Source organism: Vespa crabro, chromosome 13, assembly GCF_910589235.1.
Source record: "Vespa crabro chromosome 13, iyVesCrab1.2, whole genome shotgun sequence".
Classification (NCBI taxonomy): domain Eukaryota; kingdom Metazoa; phylum Arthropoda; class Insecta; order Hymenoptera; family Vespidae; genus Vespa; species Vespa crabro.
The window spans coordinates 6120719-6142947 of NC_060967.1; the positions used below are offsets into that span (position 1 = coordinate 6120719).

A 22229-nucleotide genomic window follows, 5' to 3' on the forward strand; every position below is an offset into this window, starting at 1 on the left:
ACGTTAAAGCATGATTGAAATAAATTTTAACTTCGATAATTGTTACGATAATGTAAAATCGATTGTTATAAAGCTTATAGAAAATTTTCCAATTCTCCGTAAGAAAAAAGAAAATTAATAAAAATAGAAAAAGAAATGGAAAGGATCATGATCGATGCTAGCGAAAGCTGTTCATTCTACTAAAAATTTTTAAGTGCGATGAATTAATCATTATAATGAAGAAGAGATTAAGGGAGAGAGAGAGAGAAGATAGGTATGCCGATAAAAGTTATGAGGCAACATACTTTTCATTTTTTTCAAGCTCAACTTCACACTTTTAGCTATGATATTAAACGATGCTTGCATACATTTTTCTTTATTTTTTCTTTCTTTCTTATATTCTTTTATTCATTTTTTTCTTAAATAAGCCCTCTTACTATGTTCACAACTATACCATAACATAAACTCCTCTGTGTCAATCTATTCTTCTAGCATTGTTTTTTGATGGGTATTGAGTGAACAGAATGCATTATGATTCATTATTTAATATGTATATATTTAACATAATAGAAACTTTTTGATATATAAATATATATATATATATATATATATTGAATATATTGCTTATAATATATGGTCAGAGTGTTTGTGATCGCCTAATTAAAGGGTGATTGAAAGGGATCAACTTTATATCATGTCTTTTTATATCATGAATATATATAAATAAATAAATAAATATATATATATATATATAAATATTAAATATTAAAAATAAATATTAAAAAAATATATCAATTCTGTTGACAGTACTCATATGATTTTTCATTCTTCAAATGATACATGTCAAGATTTCGTGACATTCTGATAATTAGTTTACAGGTTATAGTGGTTTTAGTGAGCCCAGTTTTGTAATTTTCAAAACATTAGATAAAAAAGGATTTCGTGTATTGATTAAACATTGTTTTTTGACGAGGAAAAATACTGTTGAAGCAAAACAGTGGCTTGATAAGTGTTATGGAGTCTCTGCATCATGAAAATCAACTATTATTGACTGCTGAATTTAATCAAAATCGGCAGTTGTTCCGGAAAACATAAAAAAAGTCCACAAAATAATTTTGAAAGGCCGTAAAGTGAAGTTGCATAACTGATACCTTATATATATCAGAACGTAGTGTGTTTACAATTTTACAAGAAAATTTGAGCATACGTAAGTTGCTTTGTATGTATTACTCTTAAAAGAGAATGTGTTGATGAATAAAGTAAAATTTCTAAAAAAAAATTTATTTTTCCTAACTAGACCGGAGACTTATTGAGTGGTGTTATGCAGATTGTTATGCATATTATGTAGGTAGTCTCAATCGAGACTGGGCAACAGAAACCATGTTAAATTTTCAAAGCTGAATAATTGCAAGAGCGTAATTAATTATATATTCAATCATTGTTTCCTTTATATTATTAATGTTTTTAGATTAGTTACTGTATTTTCGGTCGGTAATTCATTACACATTTCGCTCAATAGTTTCATTTTAAATTCGTCTATTTTTCATGACAAGATCGGAATGACGAGTCGATTATGAAGGTATAAAAAATAGTTGACAGACGCATGATCTGTCCTTTGTTCGTTTATGGAAGGAAAAGAAGAGACTGAAATCTAGAGTAAGTGATATGGAAGTGCAGGGATAACGTAATAACAAATAGGACAAAGACCGAAAAGGACTCAATTAATCTTTATCGAAGAGAGAAAGAAGAAAAATGAGGGACATGTATAATATATATATATTTATATATTACATACATAAACACAGACATAGTAGCAAAAAAAAAAAAAAGAAAAGAAAAACAATCGACAATCCCAAGTATGGTTTCGTTGAGGAGTAATAGGAAATGAGTAAAAAGAATGTATGAGAGAGAAGAAGAAAAAGACAAAGAGAGATTGATAGAAAGAAAGAGAAGGGCTGAGAGACAGACAAGGGGTTTGTAGACAGACACGTAAACTGATAGTCGATAATCCTTCTCCCTCTTTCTTCATATCAGGGATAGAAAATATTGACGCGAGATAAAGACCATCAGGCAAGCGACATTGAGCCGTTTTCACTACCTGGATAATATGTCCGTTCTATTCTGGTACAGAAGTGAAATAACATTGGGATTAACAAACCGTTATTACTAAAACCGACCATTCTCTCTCTCTCTCTCTCTCTCTCCCTTTGCCATTCTCTTTCTTTCTTTTTCTTCTTTTATATGACAACAAAAAAGAAGAAAAAGAAGGAACATTGGCGTAATTTTCATTAGAATAGAAACTTTATCAAAGAAATTAACTAATACAGATATTCATACTTTTCAATGTTCATTTTCACATCGATTGGAATTTATACAAACTTATGGACTTGTTTTCTCGAGTTTACATATAGAGAAAAACAGAAAGAGAGTGAGAGGGGGAGAGAACGATTATCAATCCAAGCACCTAACTCACTCTATCCGGATGTAATTACGCGGAAAATAATTAATTATTCGTGCATGCGTAATTATTAATATTTAGTTATCATAATGAAAATTACGTAAATGTTTACAAACATATACTAAATATTTCATTTGTTAACGATTCGATGATTCTCAATTTCTCGCTTTCGTGAGTGAAATATCGATAGACATTAGTGTTAGATTATATAGAAAAAATATCGTTTCAAAACAAATAGAATCGGTTAGAAGACAGACAGATGTTATCTGGATTAAAAGGAAAAGAAAGATACGATTAGAGTAACCGGCTAATATTTCAAAAGGAAATAGACGAATTGATAATCGATAACATCTTTGAATCCAATGGAACAGATAAAAAGTATCAACTATATCCAGTAGTTCAAATTTTAATCGAAAGATATAGAATGTCCCGATTTAACTAAATAGAATGGTTTAAAATATTTTAATTATATTACGCATACTCTTTTTCTTTATCCATAATTTTTAATCTGAAATTTCGAATCCTCCATCTTTTCTTCTCTTTTGTATTTTCCAATTAAAAAAAAAAAAAAAAAACAGGAAAAAATGATCTCGACAGAATATTTCTTGAGTATTTGAACGCATTACTTTCAAAACCATGTATATATATATAAGAATCTGATTGTAAATTAGTTTAAAATATAACATAGAATATTTGATATCTTAACAATGCGTTTCATGTAACGTTCGATAAAAGACAGATGAACTAATAATCGATAAGCGCACGTATAGGTTGTTGTAAAAACGAAAATAACTTAATCACTTGAGGAATTTTTAGAGAATCTTATATATACGTATATATACTTATGCGATAAATCCCGAAGGATAGGGAAGATTGAGAGATAGAGCGAGCGAACGTGAGAAAGAGGGAAGATGGTCAGGTGCGTTAATACACTGAAGTCCGTTATGATACGAGCCGTCCGAAAAAGCTGTTAATTGGGATGGCGCTTGGTTTTACGACGTCGAGCATAAACATGATCCTTCGTGAGCATGCAACAATCTGTATGTAATAAATGATCATTATGCGGTTAACTTCAGCAAGGTTCATTCACGTTACCAACACTATTATTATGTATACGTGCACGAGTTTCACGTACGAGTGAGGCGATGGATTTATCAAGAAATTTAACAATGCGGGCGAGTAATAAAATCTGATCCTATTCTATAAAGTCCACTGTTGTGTATTACGTGTTTGCTTCACTGGTATATTCGGGTCTGATTGTGACAGAAACGAATTCCTTCATTATAATGATCCTTTCGGATAAACGAATTTATTATAACTTAGGTATAATTATATAATTTATGTAATAAATACTTTATGTAAGAAATTAGGCATAATAATATAATTTATTATAACTTACTATAATTTAGGTATGTATGTACATACGTAGATATGTAATATATAATAGATCATTTCCGTATCTTCTTCGACAAAGTGTCGACGAAAGCGCACTGCACTGCAACCTAATATACATATATATGTAAAGAAAGTATACTTTCTTCAGATAGATTTGCCGCGCGTCTCATAGTCCGCCCTTCCATTGTCCTTTATTATTTACAATTTTTTTTATGACCTACAAACCGAGCCGTTAAGATTTGGAGGAGAAACGGACAGTATGAAATGTAACGTAGAAGAGAAAAGTAACACGAGAGCTATAAGGAAATTTATAATATATATTAAATAAAATTTAACATTGTGAATAATAAACGTAAATTGTCGTTTCTTGGTTCACAGGTAAGATTAATTAGAAACTAAGCATTAACTAACAAATACAGATTTATCACTTGGTTCATAGAGAAACATATTTTCGTTTATCACCTCCCATAAGCAATCCGAGATATTATATATATACTTATATGTATTTAGGGCATATCATTATTGATATATTATTTTATTATGAAAAAAATTCAGTCCACAAAACGTGTATATTTTCTATCCTTTATGTAGTACACGACTTTTGTAGCATCATTAAGTTTTATTCAAGCGGAATAATCGTTGCAGTGTCTCGTAATAAAACAAGTTAACGAGGAGAGAGAGAGAGAGAGAGAGAGAGAGAGAGAGAGAGGGAGAGAGAGAGAGATAGAGTCAGAGAGAAAGTAGGTTCCATTTGTCAGACCCATGGTGAGATATTTCGATCGTTAAAACGATTTTCATATTGTTAAAGTAGGTGTAATCGTAAAAATAGGTAGTCGTATCAAGAAACAATATTTGACGAGTATTCGTTGAGCATTCTCGCGAAGTAACATCAATTATGTTCGTATACTATACAACAGCTGAGCAAATGAATTTTCTTCTCGTCGTTACACATCCATTAGCGCTAATCAATTCACATAATGTTAGATATTTGAACCGAGACTAGCGACTATGTGTTCCCACGTCATTACTTTTTTGTTCTCTATTCCCTTTGTGCATCACGAAACTGAAGGACGTATCTATGAACAAATTAACTTGATACATCTCAGTAATTAATATTAATTATGCATCATCGTATGTAACTAGCTTCGCGAGAGACGAAACATCCTGAGCTGACATAATTATGCGTATTACACGATTTATAATAAAATAAAGATATCACTTACTACTTAGAGAAACGGCAAGAGAAATTAACACTAGATTTGCCAGACCAGTCATTTTGACAGGTCATTCAATTTAAATTCAAAATTCCTACTGCATGTAACATTTGCTTTCCGAAATGATGTTGTGACTTTTGTAGCTATAAGTAGAGAATACATTTTATGAACTTAATATTACATTATATATAATAGTAACAAATATATTTTTTGTTATTGACACTTAAACCAATACCAGTCAAAATGACTGGTGCACGTTTCTATGAAGAAATTTTGTAAAGAAAAGACATTGGAGAAGCTATAACGATTGATGGGTATTGCAACGTTTTATCGACACAGAAATATGATTTCTGGAGAATCATGAGACCGATACATTATATATGGCGCCCCATGCGTCATTCATTCCGTTATCGTCATTGATCCGATTATGCGCAGTATTTATTTAGGAACCGGGCCCAGCGTTGCGGCGCGTCCAAGAATATAATTCATTGTTTCAAAACGTAATCATTCACTTTTATCACCACAGTGACACGGATAAGAAACATTTATGTATATATTGAAATATTCAAAAATTGATTCTCTTGTAAGAATACTAAATACTGAGAGAGTTACTTGATTTCAACTTTTTTTTAGCGATCGTCAGACCCTAAAAATGGCAAAACGAATAAATGTTTCTAGATATTTGAAAAATGCAACCAGCATACCTCAGGAATGTTCAGATGTAGAAAGTGATGAATTATATGATAGCGACGGCGAATTATTGGAGAGACAAACTGATCCATAAGGCAGTTACGAAAACAATGCTATTATCGAGAGCAATGATGAGGAAATTCCTGATAAAAAAAATATAGACCAGTCAAACGACAGTAATTGTGAAAATATTCCAAAGAAACGTGCCAGACGATGCATGCGATTTTCTTCCAGTTCTGAAGACGAAGGTGAAAGTAACGTACCACATAAGCAAACTGAAATTGCTTTAGACGGAACTATTTGGAAAAGAATTAAAGAAAGTGGTGTTGCTGGTAGATTACCAATTCAAACTGTTTTCAAAGATATTTTGATATATATATATATATATATATATATATATATATATATATATATATATATGTAAATGTATTCTTTATGAATTTCCGTGGAAATTTCGAACGATAGTTTTCTCGAGTCTTTTTTCATTCTTCAAAAAAAAAAAATGAAAAATAAAGAAAGAAAGCAAAAGAAAAAGAAGAATAAAGAGAAAGAGTAATACGACAGAAAGTAATTAAGTAGTTTCCCGGGCGTTTAGTCGAATTATTTTTACCAACTGATTAGATGATCCAATTAAACAAGCGAGTATCCACGCGTTTCATACGATAATAGAATTCTCTCGAGTATTCAACGAACTTTCGTCACTCTATCTTCTGAACTAAATAAGTTTGTTTCTATCAAGATACACATTTAATTATCAATTCAATCCCATGATAAATATAGATGTCAAAGTTACGATCTAATCGCTAGATCAAAATTCGCATTGATTAACTTCCGAAAGTCTACTAAAGTGCTAGGGACCGACCAAATAACGTCATCCTATCAATGTGCAAACTACTGTCCAATTAGCGAGCTGCAATGAGCAAGTACGCAACTGTCCAACCGATGTATTCCCAAGACTCCAATTATTAATCGATTATTTGATTTTGATTATTTTTCAATTTGTAAGAACAGATACAAAAAACTGAATAATTATAAGTGTTCTCTTCGTTGTATCAATTATCTTAGATATTCCTTTACTTCATATTTAAACTTTGACAAGTTTATTTATCTTGTATATACAATAATTCGACTTTATTAATAAACGCTAATTCGCGTTAATAAAAAAGATAATTACTAAGAAAAACATCTCCAATGAAAACAAATCGTATGCGATATAGCAACATACGATCGGCATGATGCTACGCGGTTGACGGAAAAAGAATAACAGTAAATACTAAAAGATCTTGCCAAAATATCACAAAACTTATCATATGGATACCGTCATCCTTATTCTCTAAGACTAGGTACTTATGTTTAAAAACGAGATAACAATGAAGCACTAGCCCGATGAAAAAATGGCGTTACTAAAAAGTTACGATTGGGTGTACGACGACTATCGATGAAATTTTTATAAGAATAACAAAGACGTTAAAAAATGAAACGAATACTGACACTTCAAAAATAAAACAGGATAATTCGAAATAGAAAACGTCGTTAGGAATTTATTTTCACGAATATTTTTTAAACGAAACGATGCCATATCTTTCCAACATTTATGCGCGAAAGTCGCGTTTTTAAAAATTGATTAATATATAAAATAAGGATATACGTTAGAAAAAATATTCTTATTACTTACTATTAACGAGACGACGAAGCTTGGTTGCAACCCGTACCATAGAGTTAGAAAAACTACCGGTGGAGTGAAAGGAAGGAGACTAATTGGATCGTCGCTCATGACGTATTATGCCATCTGTGCAATGGACATCAAAAAGCTTGTAATTTTTTGATCTATTATATTAAAATATCGAAACATTAAAAATATGATACACGAATTTAAAAACTGTCCAAACGGATAACTTGTTAGTCCAAACTAAATAAGAAAATTAATCAATTCAATTTGATGCCTGTAGAAATAAAGCTCATAAACGTGAAGACAAAATTTATAAGGAAAATTATTTTCCATTTGAATATCTTCTATTTTCGAAGTTGTTACAACGAATGTATTAATTGTGAAGTTTTCATTCTGTGTGTGTGTGTGTGTGTGTGTGTGTGATTAAATATATTTTATTCTTTTGGATGGTACAGCATTTCTCATCCAATTATTACCAAATTATGATAAACATTACTACGATTGTAAATGACGTATTATTCAATATTTATAAATAAAACTTCGACAAAGTATTATTTTTTTAGAGATATGCATAAATAGAGAAATACATAAATAAATAAATCTTTCGAATTATTCAATTTATTAATTATTTCGCTCGTAGTATTGAAATGCGAATGATCTACATACGCGTGATACATATATGAGTTTATTTTATATTTCTGTACTTTTAGAAAATGTAATTATTTCATTAGAAAATTTTTCTTTACATTTAAAATCCGTATTAATTACATTTGTCATGCTTTTGATGCTCCTACATGTTTTTATTATATGTTTGTATTGTTTCTAATTGAAAAAATTAATATTTGCATTGACTCGCGGTCACGCAGTAATGTAATGTAATCGAATTACGGTGGGTCATTTCGTGGTTCATCCTGCTGATGATCTCGTCGCCATCTTAGACGTCTGGATTTTTCTAACAGCCTCTTCTAAAATATCAATCGATATTAGAATGCGCAATGGCAGAGGACGCGTTCGCAAGTTGGTACGAAATTTTGCGTCATAATTTATCTTCTATTTTCTTGCTTTTTGAGTTTGCTCGCTAACTTGATACAAGATAGACATATTTCCTATCCCTCGCGATTTATTTTTGTTTAGTAAGCGTACATCGTACGGCTGTTGGCTCAAATATGCGACTAATAAAGATAAAAATCTCAAAATTAGGAGACACATGCTCCATAGGGTATACATCAAATAACGAAGTGGAGGATATCGATATGTCCACTAATGCTTCAATCTACCGAAGTGAGATCCTATCTACTAGCAACAAGAGGAAATCTAATACAAACACAGATATGACAAATTTACGCACGTTCCATCAATCCGAGATGTGTCTACAAGATATACTTACAACTCATACAGTATTATCTCTGAAACCGATACTATACCAACAGGTAACACCAAAACAAATGAAAAAAGTAAACCTCCTCCTATTTACATTCTGGCTCAACTCATTGAACCCCTGATAGAATTATTTGTGCAACAAGCAGGTAACACAAATTTTATTTTAAAGCAACTCAAAGATAATCAGACAAAAATCCAGTTATCATCCTCGGATCACTATGGGAAAGTAATAAACGAGTTAAAAAGCAAAAACGCAAATTGTCACACCTATCAACTTAAAGCTTAAAGAAGTTGCAAGGTTATTCTACGCGGAATTCATCCAAAAACAAATTTTTTTGCTATTGTACATGAACCAAATATTAATAACAAGGAGCATAGAAAAACTACTGAATATATTAATTAAATTCGAACCGCCAAGACCGAAACGTGACATATCTCAATGCCATCGCTGTCAAATCTACGAAGAATTACTGCAATAGGTTACCTGCTCGTGTTAAATGTGCAGGCAATCACTTAACTACATTTTGCCCAAAGCATGGTAAACTAATAAACGTATAGTGCTTTTTACTGCCAAGTTAATCATCCAGCAATCTATAAAGGCTGTTTGGTACGTAAATAACTACAACACAAAACATTTCACTAAGACGAAAAACACTATCTGAACCTAACAATGAACATATTCCTTATACCACAGAATACAATTCGAAAATAGACATTTTTCAAAACTATACTAAACACTTTTACAAGAATAATAGAATCTATGCACAAGCAACAGGCAAACAGACCTCGCAACAACAAAGTCTAGCACCGCTTACTTGCTCAAAAAATTCTCCTGGAAATAAATATACAGAACTTAAACAACTTTTAATCCAATTTGCTAAAAATACAGAACTCATAACAGACATGCTCTCAACACAAACATCACCGTTACAACAAAAAACATATCAAGTAACCATTATGTTAGACCTCTTAACAAAATTCTTGAATACCTATAAATAATGGATGGGCCAATCAGAATAGCTGTTTAGAGCAGTAACCGGTTACAACAAAGACTTCAAGAACTCAAAATTTTCATCTACTCATATTACATCGATATTATGGCAATTTCGGAAACTCATTTTACAGTTAAAAATTATATAAAAATACCGTACTGCAGCATATATGATACCAAACACCCATCGGGAAATACACACGGGAGTTTTGCGATTATCATTAAAAATAATATTGAACATCATCTATATGCCAATACTTCACTTGACTATCTACAAGCAACAACAATTACACTAGAAACCATAACTGGAGAAACACAAATATCGATTATACATTCACCGCCTAAACATAACATTACTCAACAGCGATATAAGTCTAGGAAACAAATCTATAACAGTAGGACTAGAATGCTAAGCACAAGTATTGGGGATCAAAAAGAATTTCAATTAGGGGTAAAACACTATTCGAAATCACACAGAAATAACCATTAACACAACTATTAACCGGGGAACCTGCCTATTGGCCAGCATCATCAAACAAATCATCAGATTTTCTAGATTTCACGTAACTAAAGAACTGAACAAGGCGTACTTCAAATTAATCTCAAGCACAGAACTAACTGACTTATACTGATAGAATTTCTACAAAAACCAATCCACATAGAAACTACACCCAAATTATAAAATAGAAATACAAACTGGGATAAATTTCGGTGCACTATTAACGAATACCTAAATTGCAAGATCACTCTAAAAACTTTAGAACACATCGAGAATGCCATGGACGAGATAACAAAAATAATTCAAGAGTCAGCATGGTTATCTATTCCTAATATACAAAAAAATAAAAAGGGTTGTTCATACCCAGCTTATGTTTTGTAGGAAATTAAACAAAAACGAAAAGTTGTATACAAATGGCAAAGGCATAAAACAGAAGAAAATAAAAGGCAGTTAAGTGCACTCACAAAAGAGATTAAAATAATGATAAAAGAATACTGTAATTCCGGGTTTAGCAAATATCTCTTAAACTTTACGCCAAATGAAGATACAAACTATTCGCTTTGGAAGGCAACAAAAAGATTAAAAAAACCAATAATGCAGACTCCAGCATTGCGAAAACCAAACGGATCTTGGGCAAAGACGTCGATGGAACAAGCCAAGACATTTGCTAACCACTTATATCAAACTTTTCAGCGAAATAGTATAGCCATGACAATAAATGCTACAACCGTATGTGCGATAGTACTGAAAGCAAAGATAAAAATAACTTGACATATAAGACTACAAAAAAAGGAAATAAAGCAATTGATAAATACAATAAAAACTAAAAACATCTCCAAACTTTGATCTCATTAGTGGGAAAATAATTAAAGAATTCTTAGAAAAAGCCATCAGAATGATTGCCATAATATTTAACGCCTTACTTAGACTCCACTATTTCCCTGACTCATGGAAACTGGCAGAAATAATAATGCTGCTTAAGTCGAATAAAGATATTCATAAACCATCCTCTTACAGAACTATTTCCTCATAACCTATTGTATCCAAACATTTAGAAAAAGTAATATTAATTAGAATTAAAAAATATAATTAATAAAAAACGATTAATAAGAGATCACCAGTTTGGCTTTAGAGAGAAACATGGTACAACTGAACAGGTCCACAGATTAATTAACCAAATAACAACTGCTATGGAAAACAAGAAATACTGTACACGTCTATTCTTAGACGTAGAAAAAGCCTTTGACAATGTATGGCATGAATGCTTATTGAAAGCTATAAAACACTTACAAGTACCAAATTATCTCTTACTTAAATCAACCCTAAATAATAGAACCTTTTATGTTAAAGACTCGCACTCAGCTGTACACGTAATATTTGCCGGTGTACCACAAGAAAGTGTACTAGGTCCGGTCCTCTATATGCTCTACACTGCTATACGCTGACACTATATTAACTGCGGTTATCCCGATAACGCAAGACATTATATTAAGTACATTCGATAGTGCATTCTTAGACACACACGAAGATCCACAAGAAGCAGCTATAATCTTGCAAAGTCACATAAAATAGCTTGAAAAATGGCTGATAGATCGAAAAATTACTACAATAAATGCCATCGCATTACATTCACTCTTCGCAAAGACAAAATACCTATAATCACTATACACACTATACCACAAACAAAATCAATCAAATATATGGGTTTGTACCTTGACCCTAAACTAAACAACACATTCATAGATAAATACTACAAATTAAACTTAAAAAAAAGACATTTACCGGTTAACAGGCCGAGAATCTAAATTAAATATAGAAAATAAGTTACCAATATACAAAACAATAATAAAGCTTACTTGGATGTACGGCATCCAGTTATGGGACACGGCAGCTAAAAGCCATATCTCTGAAATGGAATCAATAATAATCTGCACAATAGTGGACGCGCCATTGCATGTCAAAAACATGGACTTACGTAAAGATTTGCAAATCTCAGCAGTATCAAGGGAGATACAGCGGATGTCTGACAAATATAAATCAAGGACCCTAAATCACCCTAACCCGCTAGCCAACACTCTCTACAACAACAATACAGCAAGAAGATTTAAGGAAAAAAGGCCTCAAGATCTGATTACGTAAGTCTGAAACAACAGGATATTGTAATAATGGTATTCCTATGTTCAATAAAAATTCAATATATCATGTGCTATCCTCAATTCAATAAAACAACTCTTGTCTTAAATGACAAATTGCCGTGTAATTTCTGGGAGAGTTACAAAAAAAAATTTTTGTACTTTATTTTCATAACATCGATATTTGCCTCACTTTTACATTACCTACTGAACAATAATTTTGTGTTTATAATTGTGATCGATCGCGCTTCATCTGGCGGCGCGTGATTATTGCCTGTTCATACCTGCATACGCGTTGTTTGTTTGCTCTGTAGTACAGTGTAAATTTGTGCAAGGAACAAAAAAAGGTGTTGATTTGTCAGATCAACTATCTACTAGCGTACTACAGTCGTTTACGAAAAACCATTAAATGGTACCGAAAAATAATAATAGAATTAATATGCGGAACTTCCCTCGTGAATGCCTGGTATATTCATAAAAAATGGGGCACTGAAAATATAACTATGTTACGATTTAGGGAAGTTATTATCGATTACCTTTTGCCCAATGAACAAATGTGCCGTTATATACCGTCACATAAACACGTTCTTCAATCATATGAAGGATCTGCAAGAGAGTCCTCAGAGTTAAACGCTGCAAGGAATGCTATAAAAATATGTCCAACAAAAAGGGCAGAGTTTATGCCACTAATACTACGAAAGTTAAGACGTATTGTGGGCATTGCAAGGGTCAGCCAACACTTTGCTTGAAATGTTTTAACAAATTACGAAGTAAAAGCAGTGTTTATTCGTAATCCGTTTGATTTATATTTAAAATAATATGATTAAATAAGATTAGATTCAATATAAATTCGCGATGTAGAGTCTGTGTTGACATATTCTTCATGTTTCAGAAAGCTCATCGTGCAACAAAGTCTAGAGTAAGTAAATTTCTTTTTTAAACATTTCCTTCATAATTCAAAAAAAACTTTCATTATAAAGATCATACTAATAACTTTGTTTTTCTTTCTTTTTTTCAGATAATCAATGCAATCATGCGGGTGATAATGAATCGAGTATAGTACCGTTTAAGTAATATAACAATCATGATTTAGAAGGATTCTTCGTTCGTTACTTTAATTTCGTCCACGTTTAACGATTTAGTATCATATGCAGTTAAATCGACTGCGAGCAAAGCAGTCAGTCATAGAGTTATGATTTGTTCCTATAAAGTCTAAAATTACTTTTCTTTTTATACTGTATTACACTATTCGCTTAGTAGAGTCAGTGCATCGAAGAAAATGATCAAAAAATAAATACATTTTCTTCCATAAAAGCATATTGGTAAGTAAATTTTTTAATTTCATTCCTAATAATTTCACAATTTTTCTATTAATATAAATTTAATACAAATTTGTTTATCTTTTTACTGATCATCATTATGATTGTGTCTTATCAGTCTACAACGAAGTTGAACTACATTTTCAACTTACTTATATATCGAACTACATTGTTTTCAACTTTCTATGGATCCATACTCCTTTAATTTTTACTTATATCGTGGACGAGTATTTTGGAATCATCGTAGAACTTCTTAAGTAGTGAGTGAACAAATTTAAAATACCTTCAGTACTTAATCATGCCGAGGATGAAAGGTCCGAATCAGCACAAGTTACTGATTGTAATATCTTAAATAAGTTATTGACGAGCAGGAGTAATTCCTTATTTGGATTTACTCGCGAGTGGTATATTTTGAATTGTCCATATCTATTCTGCATTCTTATTTTTATTAACTCACGATAAGATCCTCTTGTTTCGTTGGTATAATTAATTAATGGAGCAATTAATAAAAACTTTCTTTTGTTCTTATTTGCTCGCGATATTAGTGGTGAAATCGGGCATTATTTACTCGATTCCGTCTAAATTGCATGTGATGTAGTCTATATGTTATATGCATTGCTTCGTACTCATCCCATTTAAATGCGATTTAATTCGACATATCGATATCATTGTACAAAAAAATGAGCAGAAAGACAAGTGCGACGGATAAATTCTGAAAAAAATTGGTGAATCATGATCGTATTCTTTAATTAGAATGGTCACTTGTTGAAAGGAGTCACCTGAGGTATTTTGTTTATTGTAATGTGAGAAATTAATTAAATATTCAATCTTTTTTGTTCACAAAAGAAAAGTTTTGGAAAGAAAAAAGTCACGTAGAATCATTGCTAATGGAAAAACCAAAGAAACTTGTAGAGACGTAGTCCTTCGGCTTCAGAATGTGTTAATTTATTTTTAGATCAGATTTTCAGCTTCTAACAAACTAAGTTTCGTTTCTTCTAATATAATATTCGCAATCTGTTTTCTTCGTTTAAGTATTATATGTATTACATGTTAGATAGAGTCATGCGTTAAAATTTTTTTACAACGTGATATAGGGATGCATAAAAACAGATAGAAAATTAAATTGTAAAGTGCACCTACATATTGATACGTCAAATCCTATTATATTTTATGTCGTTGAACATTGATCGTGTATGATTAATATATTTTCTTTTATTCGTTACAGGAGAACATTGTTGGATTTGTTAACGTTAGTACTTTTCGATTTTCGCGTATTAGAGCACCTAAACTGGCTGCTATATAAAAAAATATGTATGTGGGTGTGTATGCATTTTTGAAGGAAAGCACGAAATATAAATTTAATTATTTACGGGATAGAAAAGTTTCAATAATTCTTATTTATATTAAAATTTCTACAAAACGTAATGTTTAAGCGTATAATGTTTCATTAATATCAGCTTGATGTGATTATTACTTAGGCTAGTTGAAGAACTATGTCATCTGATTTATATACATGAACTATTGCCATAACATGGCATCGTGCACTTATTTAAAAATATTGAAGGGCATTGTTAAATGCATAACTTTAAACACGACTTTTAGATTCCTAAAAGCAATTCGAATAGAACATAATTACAAATATGATAATGATAATAATTAAAAAAATGCAGAATTGTTCAAAAGTTCTCATTCAAGATAGAAAGTTCTTTTCCAATTTCAACATGCAATTGTACTTAAAAATATACTAAGTGCTGTGCACATATTCAAAAATTTCATTTAATTCCACTTACATCGATTATGTTTTCAACTAGAAAATGTAAGAAATAATTCGTTGAATTGTATCTTTGTGAACAGTCTATAATATCGCTCACTATAATTTTGAATAATTTGAAAAGTTATCTATTTGGAAAAGTCATTGATAGTCTTTATAAATGATATAATGAAAAGAGAAAAATAAAACGAGTAACGAAATAAGAAGGAAAAGATTATAATGTTGATATGAATGGAAACGACGAGAAAGATGAAATTTGCACAGAATATTCTTGATACTTGGACATAGAAACCTTGCGTCTCTTCGATATAATCTTGTTGTTTTCGCGAAGATTTTGAAGCCAAGCTGGATACCAGCGTAGTCTACAATCGCAGACCAATAGTTTGTCTATGTGAAATAATAAAAGAGATAGTCATAATCATAATTCAAAATCTTCTTTCTTCTTATATATTTTATTAGTCACGTATACAAATTTCTCTCTTAAAAATATTTTCTTTTTAAGAATTTCTATTTAATTATTTTGACGACGTCCCAATATCTCACTATGACGTCAATAGAATTTTCTACGCCTCTAATCAGAATTAATTATCGACTTTTTATCATTTCATTAATCCTTACGTCGGTATCTCGCAATGTATCACGATCGTTTCTGTCACTTCCTCTGGTATGCGGGCAAGTTTATTGTTCTGCAAGTTGAGCGTTTTTAATGAATTCTGATTGTCAAAGACTACCACCATTGGGTGATAGGTCTTTGATTCTGAAACGTCGAAAATGTTATTACAAATTTTTTTGTAGGTTAAGAAAAATCATCGTGTCTTCGTAACAGGTGAAAGTATCCTCCGGGATAATCCATGGTTATATTGTTAGCTCTTAGATCCAGATGATGCAAACGATGAAATTATCTCAGCGCATTACTCAACACGGCGTGTAGATTGTTATCTCCTAACCCTAAATATTGTAGATTCTCTAAAAGAGGAAAAATATAGCACGATGATATTTTTGTTCCCGTTTGTCAATTTAGGGAAATAAATCATTGGGTTTTCAAATCCAAATCGTAAATACAATTTTGATACAATCAGTATCATTGAATAAGGTCATTTGAACTCTCATATTTTATACGTAACATACAGAGATTGTATAATGATCGTAATTATATATCCACGATATATCCACGCGAGGGTGAAAAATCTTACACTGCATCATGCATCATGCCTGGGTCATACACACTTCTTTGTAAGTGTCTGATTTGTGCTGATTGATACGCAACACCTACGATATACTCACGCACTTATATTACCGCTATATTCAAGCATGGCAATCAACTATAAATTTCTTTCAAAAAAAAAAAAAAAAAAAAAAAAAGAAATTACCTAACTTTTTGCGAAAATGGAGAGACTGTGTCCTACTTTAAACAGTAAAGAAAATTGAACGGTCTTACAAAACTATTTAAAATCAGATGAAGTGAGAAAGTAAGTCTACCTTCCAAAGAAAAATTTAGAAGCAATTCGATTGTACTCACTTTCAAAACCCATAAATCCGTCTGGATCGTCATGAATGATTTCATATTCGTCGAGTTCCAAAGAATTTTTGGTATAGGTATTTCTTAGGTATAACTTTTCAATTCTATGTAAAATGCGAACATCGATATTATAAAGCACGACAATAATTATCTCTTGGAAGCAATATCATTTAAATCGTTTTTTAAGTAACGCCGATATCTTTAGCGCCAGATAAAAAAATTGGTTGCTATTTAAAGGATTTATGACTTTTTTCTACATTTCCTTAAACAAGTAAATAAGACAATCGCTATATTTCTCTGTAATATTTTTTGAAGAAAATAGAATAGAACTCTCAGAGAAAGTAGAAGTTCAAAACCTTATTTCATGATATAATTTCATTTGGATTATATAAATAACGTTAAAGTTTTGTATTTGACGTCTAATTTTGTATTTGATCGTAGATACAGATGAGAAAGTGATTAATTAAAAATTAATCAAATCCATTAGCTTACCTTCGAAATCTCCTTCCTCGATTGATTATATTTTATTATCTTGCATCACCAGTTGCTTCAACATATCCAACGTGGAGAGTTGTTAACGCTATTTAATTTATTCCCTCTTAGATCGAGACGTATTAATTTTCGTTTAATGTTGGTATAATTTGCATTACGATTAAAACGTGACCTGCTGCATTGGAATAAAATAATAATAAATAAATCGAAGTACCGTATTGTACATTGAATGAATCCGCTTTTATCCGCTTCTTCTCATTTTCGTAGAGAGTGAGCATTTCAAGTATGTCGAGGCCTTCGAAAGCTTCGGCACGAAGACCATTTATATTATTGCGATTGAGATTCAAAATAAGCAAATGATGGAGATTTCTTAACGCAGTCGATGGAACGATTGCTAAATAATTCTGCAGAAAGTTCAACTTTGTCAATTAGTTTCCTGAAACAATGAATAAAATTATTAATACTCATTAAAATTTATTACGTTCGAATCATCGTTTAATCTTTCAGTCATTATCAGTAGATATTTCTGTTCAAATCTCTAACTTGATTCGAAATATGATTGAGTGAGAATTGAGGTCGAATTGAGCGAGTTAATTTTAATTTAGGAGAAAGCAATGATACAATATCCTCTTTGATACAAGAAATTTCAATCATATTCTATTATTCTTGACAGATTTACTGATTGAGTACAACGATGATTTCTCAATTGCAGCCAGAGTGCTGCTACCTTATATGTAACCTTGGAGCTTCGGTAAATTATTGTGTTTGAGTATCAAATAGAAAATGACAATATTTGGTTTTCCCTTTAGTATATTTATGGCTTTGGAGATATACGATAATTCGGTCTGTTGACATACGATATCCAAGCCAGCCTTTTTCATAGTGCAGGAACAGGGTAAGATCACGCGTTGATGTAGACACTTTGATAACTTTTTGCGCCAAACTGCTGGTCAGAAGGCAGATGAATCACGTTAACCTACTCGTTCTCATATTTTCTATATATATTTGCTTTCTTCGTTAATTTCTTCCTCTACTTCAACTTTTTTTTTCTGTTTCCTTTTTTTCTCTTTCCCGTCACCATTCCTTCTTCATTTCATATCCTGTTTCTTATGTTTCTCTTTCCTCATTGCGCCTCTCTTTATTTCCGTACTTCTAGCCTGCTGCTTAGGTTCTGTTCTTCTCATACTCACTGTTCGATTCTCTGTACCGGTACGCCGAGATTGCAAAAAAAACAGAACACGTTCGTGCAAATTGCTTTTAACTTTCGCGAATATACGATAGATAACGTATAGAGAACATCTTCAAACTTCTTTAATTCAAAAAATTATTTTCTTCTAAAGCGGAATCTTGTAAATGAGAAAAAGACCATTTTCGGACTTACTTTGCTATAAAATGAGTCATTTCTTGTCTTCTCAATGAAAAATTGCATCATGAAAAAACGGACGTATCTTTAATAGTATAGGTAATTATACATCAATATACACTATATATATCAAGATGTACTATATATAATCATAGCACAGGATAATGCAGATGACCGGAAACAATGCGGTAGGTACACGAAGAGTATATATTTCAAACGTTGCAATTTATTTTCGTAAGACAGAGGCCATACTACAGTGTGTATATTTAATTTTAAGATCGTAAGGAATTTACTAACTAGACAATTAAGAAATAGGTTAGAAGTAGTATACAATGAAAACGGTAGGCACGCGATAGGCCGCAGACGTTGCAATTTTTAATAGCTGAGAAAGCTTATAAAGTTCAATCAATCAATCAATCAAACAATATCTCGCTACCTCTCTCGTGAAAGAGAAAGGATTCTCGGGTATATTCGACTTGACGTCAAGCCAGCGAATCCTCCGAGTAGTCCTACTCCTTTTCCTCTTTCACATCAACCGCATAATTTTACTCCTCTATCTCTTTTAACTCCCCATGGGTTAATGATTAGTACGGTTAGGACATACGGGATAAGATTAACTCGTGTATTATGCTAGTTTGCCATAATAAGGGGTACTGTCTCACTATAATAAGAAGAAGTTAAGGGTCAACCACCGTGTCGACACAGTGCACAACTGTGTCTTGTGCTGATTGATAAGGGTTATGATAGTGGAGAAGAATGCTTCACCCCAGTCGGCTAAATCTGAACTACCATCACCACCAACCTATCTCTCTATTTCTTTCTTTCATTCGTCTTTTCTTTTTTTTTTCTTCCTCTATCATTTTCTTTCTTTTGACTGTCTGCTTTTCCTTCGCCCTTCACCTATTTATATATCCATCTCTTTCTTTTATCTCTTCATTACAGACGTTTTCCGTATCACTCATACATATATACTCTTCATCCGCTATTTTCCGTCAGTAATAACAACAAGGAAACTGGGATCAATCTCTTGAAGGAGTTAATGCATTAAATTTAAATAAAGTCCTAATATTTTTCTCACATTTTATCTGTTTCTGCTTTCAACGCGTTGCTTCTCTCTTTGTACCTATTTACCTGTCTCCCATTCTCTCTCTTTCTCTTTTTCTATCACTTTCACTCTCGCTCTTCGTATACTATTTGCCAGCTTATTACCATTCTTAACCCTCTTTCTCTACTCTCCCACCTTCTCATCTTTCTCTCTCGAAATCAAACGTATCTCGCTATCTGTCTTATTCTAACAATACGAGCTTCGTGCCACGAGTTCTCGCAAAACGACCTTAAGATTGTTCAATGCCCCAAGCAATCTCTACATCAAAGTCGACGATTTACTTGGCTAAATGGCGTAGAGATCAATGTTAAAAATATATTCGGTTAACGTTTTCAAGTGGCTAAAAAATCAAAGACATGCATGAACATAAGTAGGAGTAAGAGAATATAAGGTCGATGATAGCAAGAAAGAGACGAAGGAGGAATATGGGGACAATGATGTGGACAAGAACGAAACAACGATAGATATAAATTTTCTATTTCCTTAATGAACTTATCTATCCATCGTCTTTAAATCGTCGAAATGAGAGACTCATGAAAGAAAATAATCTTTTTTTGGCCAGTCCACGTTATTCTCGTGTTAAATAAACAGCTGTACATGGATTTAGTATCTTTTATTTATATTTCTATCCGCTTGTTCTTTTTCAAATGAATTCACGTGCTCCTTTATTAATATATGCATATGTGGAAAGAATTAGATTGTCGTTTCAGAAAGTATATATGTCGTGCGTGTTACATAAGATTTTTAAAGGTAGAAGGAAAAAATAAAAAGAAAAGGAGCAAAAAAATGCACACAAAACGATAATACAAACAGATAGCACACCAATGATTTTAAGAATCTACTGATATTTGTCACGCAATCGTGTGTCTTCTCACTTCCTCTATTTTTACATTCTACCGAGGTGAATACGATTTGTTGCTTTTTCGTTTTTATCCTGAAATCCCGGGATTATCCCGAAATGGAAAATGGGAGAGAGCGAGAGAAAGAGCTTTTCTTACAGTTACAAGCCGTTACATAACGCTATTCCATAAAATCGGAGCGTTATCAATCCGCAAACTCCAACTTTGACAAAGAAATGCAAATCAGAAAAATAGCAAAAATATCATCTTTAGGCAATGCGCAAAAAATCAAGACCAGAAAAGTAGTTGATCGAAAAATAGCATTAGAGGGAAATACGCAAAACAGTAACGTCAGAGAAGTAACTGAGCAAGCAAGAGAATAATCTGTCCGTAAGAAGAAATGCGCAGTAGCTAACATCAGAGAAGTAGCCTATCAGGATCTCAGTCTTTCCATGAAGAGAAGTACGCAGAAGAGCGGCGTTGGAAAGACAGCCGAAGAAAGTCTGGCCAGTCCTTGAGAAAATACGTTGATGCGACACAAAAAGGTAGGCAACGAAATGACGATCAAAACAATTAGTACCTATGTACTAAAATAAGTTTTAATAGAAAGAAGACAAGAAGATAAGGAAAGGACCAGAGGATCGGCCGTTCTAGAGTACACCAACAAGGAAACATCGGTGAGATAAGTAGACTTGGTAAATCGCGAGTAAACTTAGGTGAAAAGTAAAGAGCAACGCTTGAAAGGTTATTGAATATGCTTCTGAGTGTACCTGCCGAAGTAAATTTTTCTTAAAATCGGAAAATTCGATCGATTTACACGAATCAGCTTATTTCCGAATACAATTATTACACGAAAATGAGCTGTAAACTACTCTAGTTATATTACACGTAAAGCTCATTTTCGTATAATCGATCGATTACTGCTTCGCAAAACAAGTGGACTCATACCGGCTGATTCGACTCGAATGAACAATAACATAATGATGATCGATTAAAATAAATTTTACGAACGTCGATAATTGCTACGATAATGTAAAATCGATTGTTGTAAATCTTTTAGAAAATTTTCCAATTCTCCACAAAAAAAAAAAAAAAAATAAATAAAAATAGAAAAAGAAATGAAAAGGATCATGATCGATGCTGTTCGTCCTTCTAAGAACTTTTAAGAGCAATCACTTAATCATAATATAATTTAATATTTCTCGTAAGATCGATACGTCAATGGTACGATCTATTTATAAGACAAAGTTGAATCTCTTTACGTCACGTCGAAACGATCATAAGCCTCAAACGATTCGATCTATCAACGAAAAACGATAATTACTTTTCCATTAAAACGATCTTGTGAACAACGTTTACGAGCCACAATCTTCTACGTCACAAGCACAAGAAATGTTCAACGCTGAAGAAGAAG

The 22229-nt window shown here is 32.0% G+C and overlaps 1 long non-coding RNA gene across 2 annotated transcripts in view; it reads left to right on the top strand.

Annotated features, from left to right (window-relative positions):
• LOC124428623 overlaps window positions 1-22229 on the top strand; it is a 34433-nt gene that overhangs the window by 3626 nt on the left and 8578 nt on the right. Inside the window, exons 3-5 of one of the 2 annotated variants that reach the window (XR_006943235.1) lie at window positions 13300-13326; window positions 13426-13729; window positions 13845-13910. This is a non-coding gene — a long non-coding RNA (uncharacterized LOC124428623). Of the gene's footprint in view, window positions 1-13299; window positions 13327-13425; window positions 13730-13844; window positions 13911-22229 lie in introns of those variants that run through there. The other variant, XR_006943234.1, reaches the window with a different exon arrangement.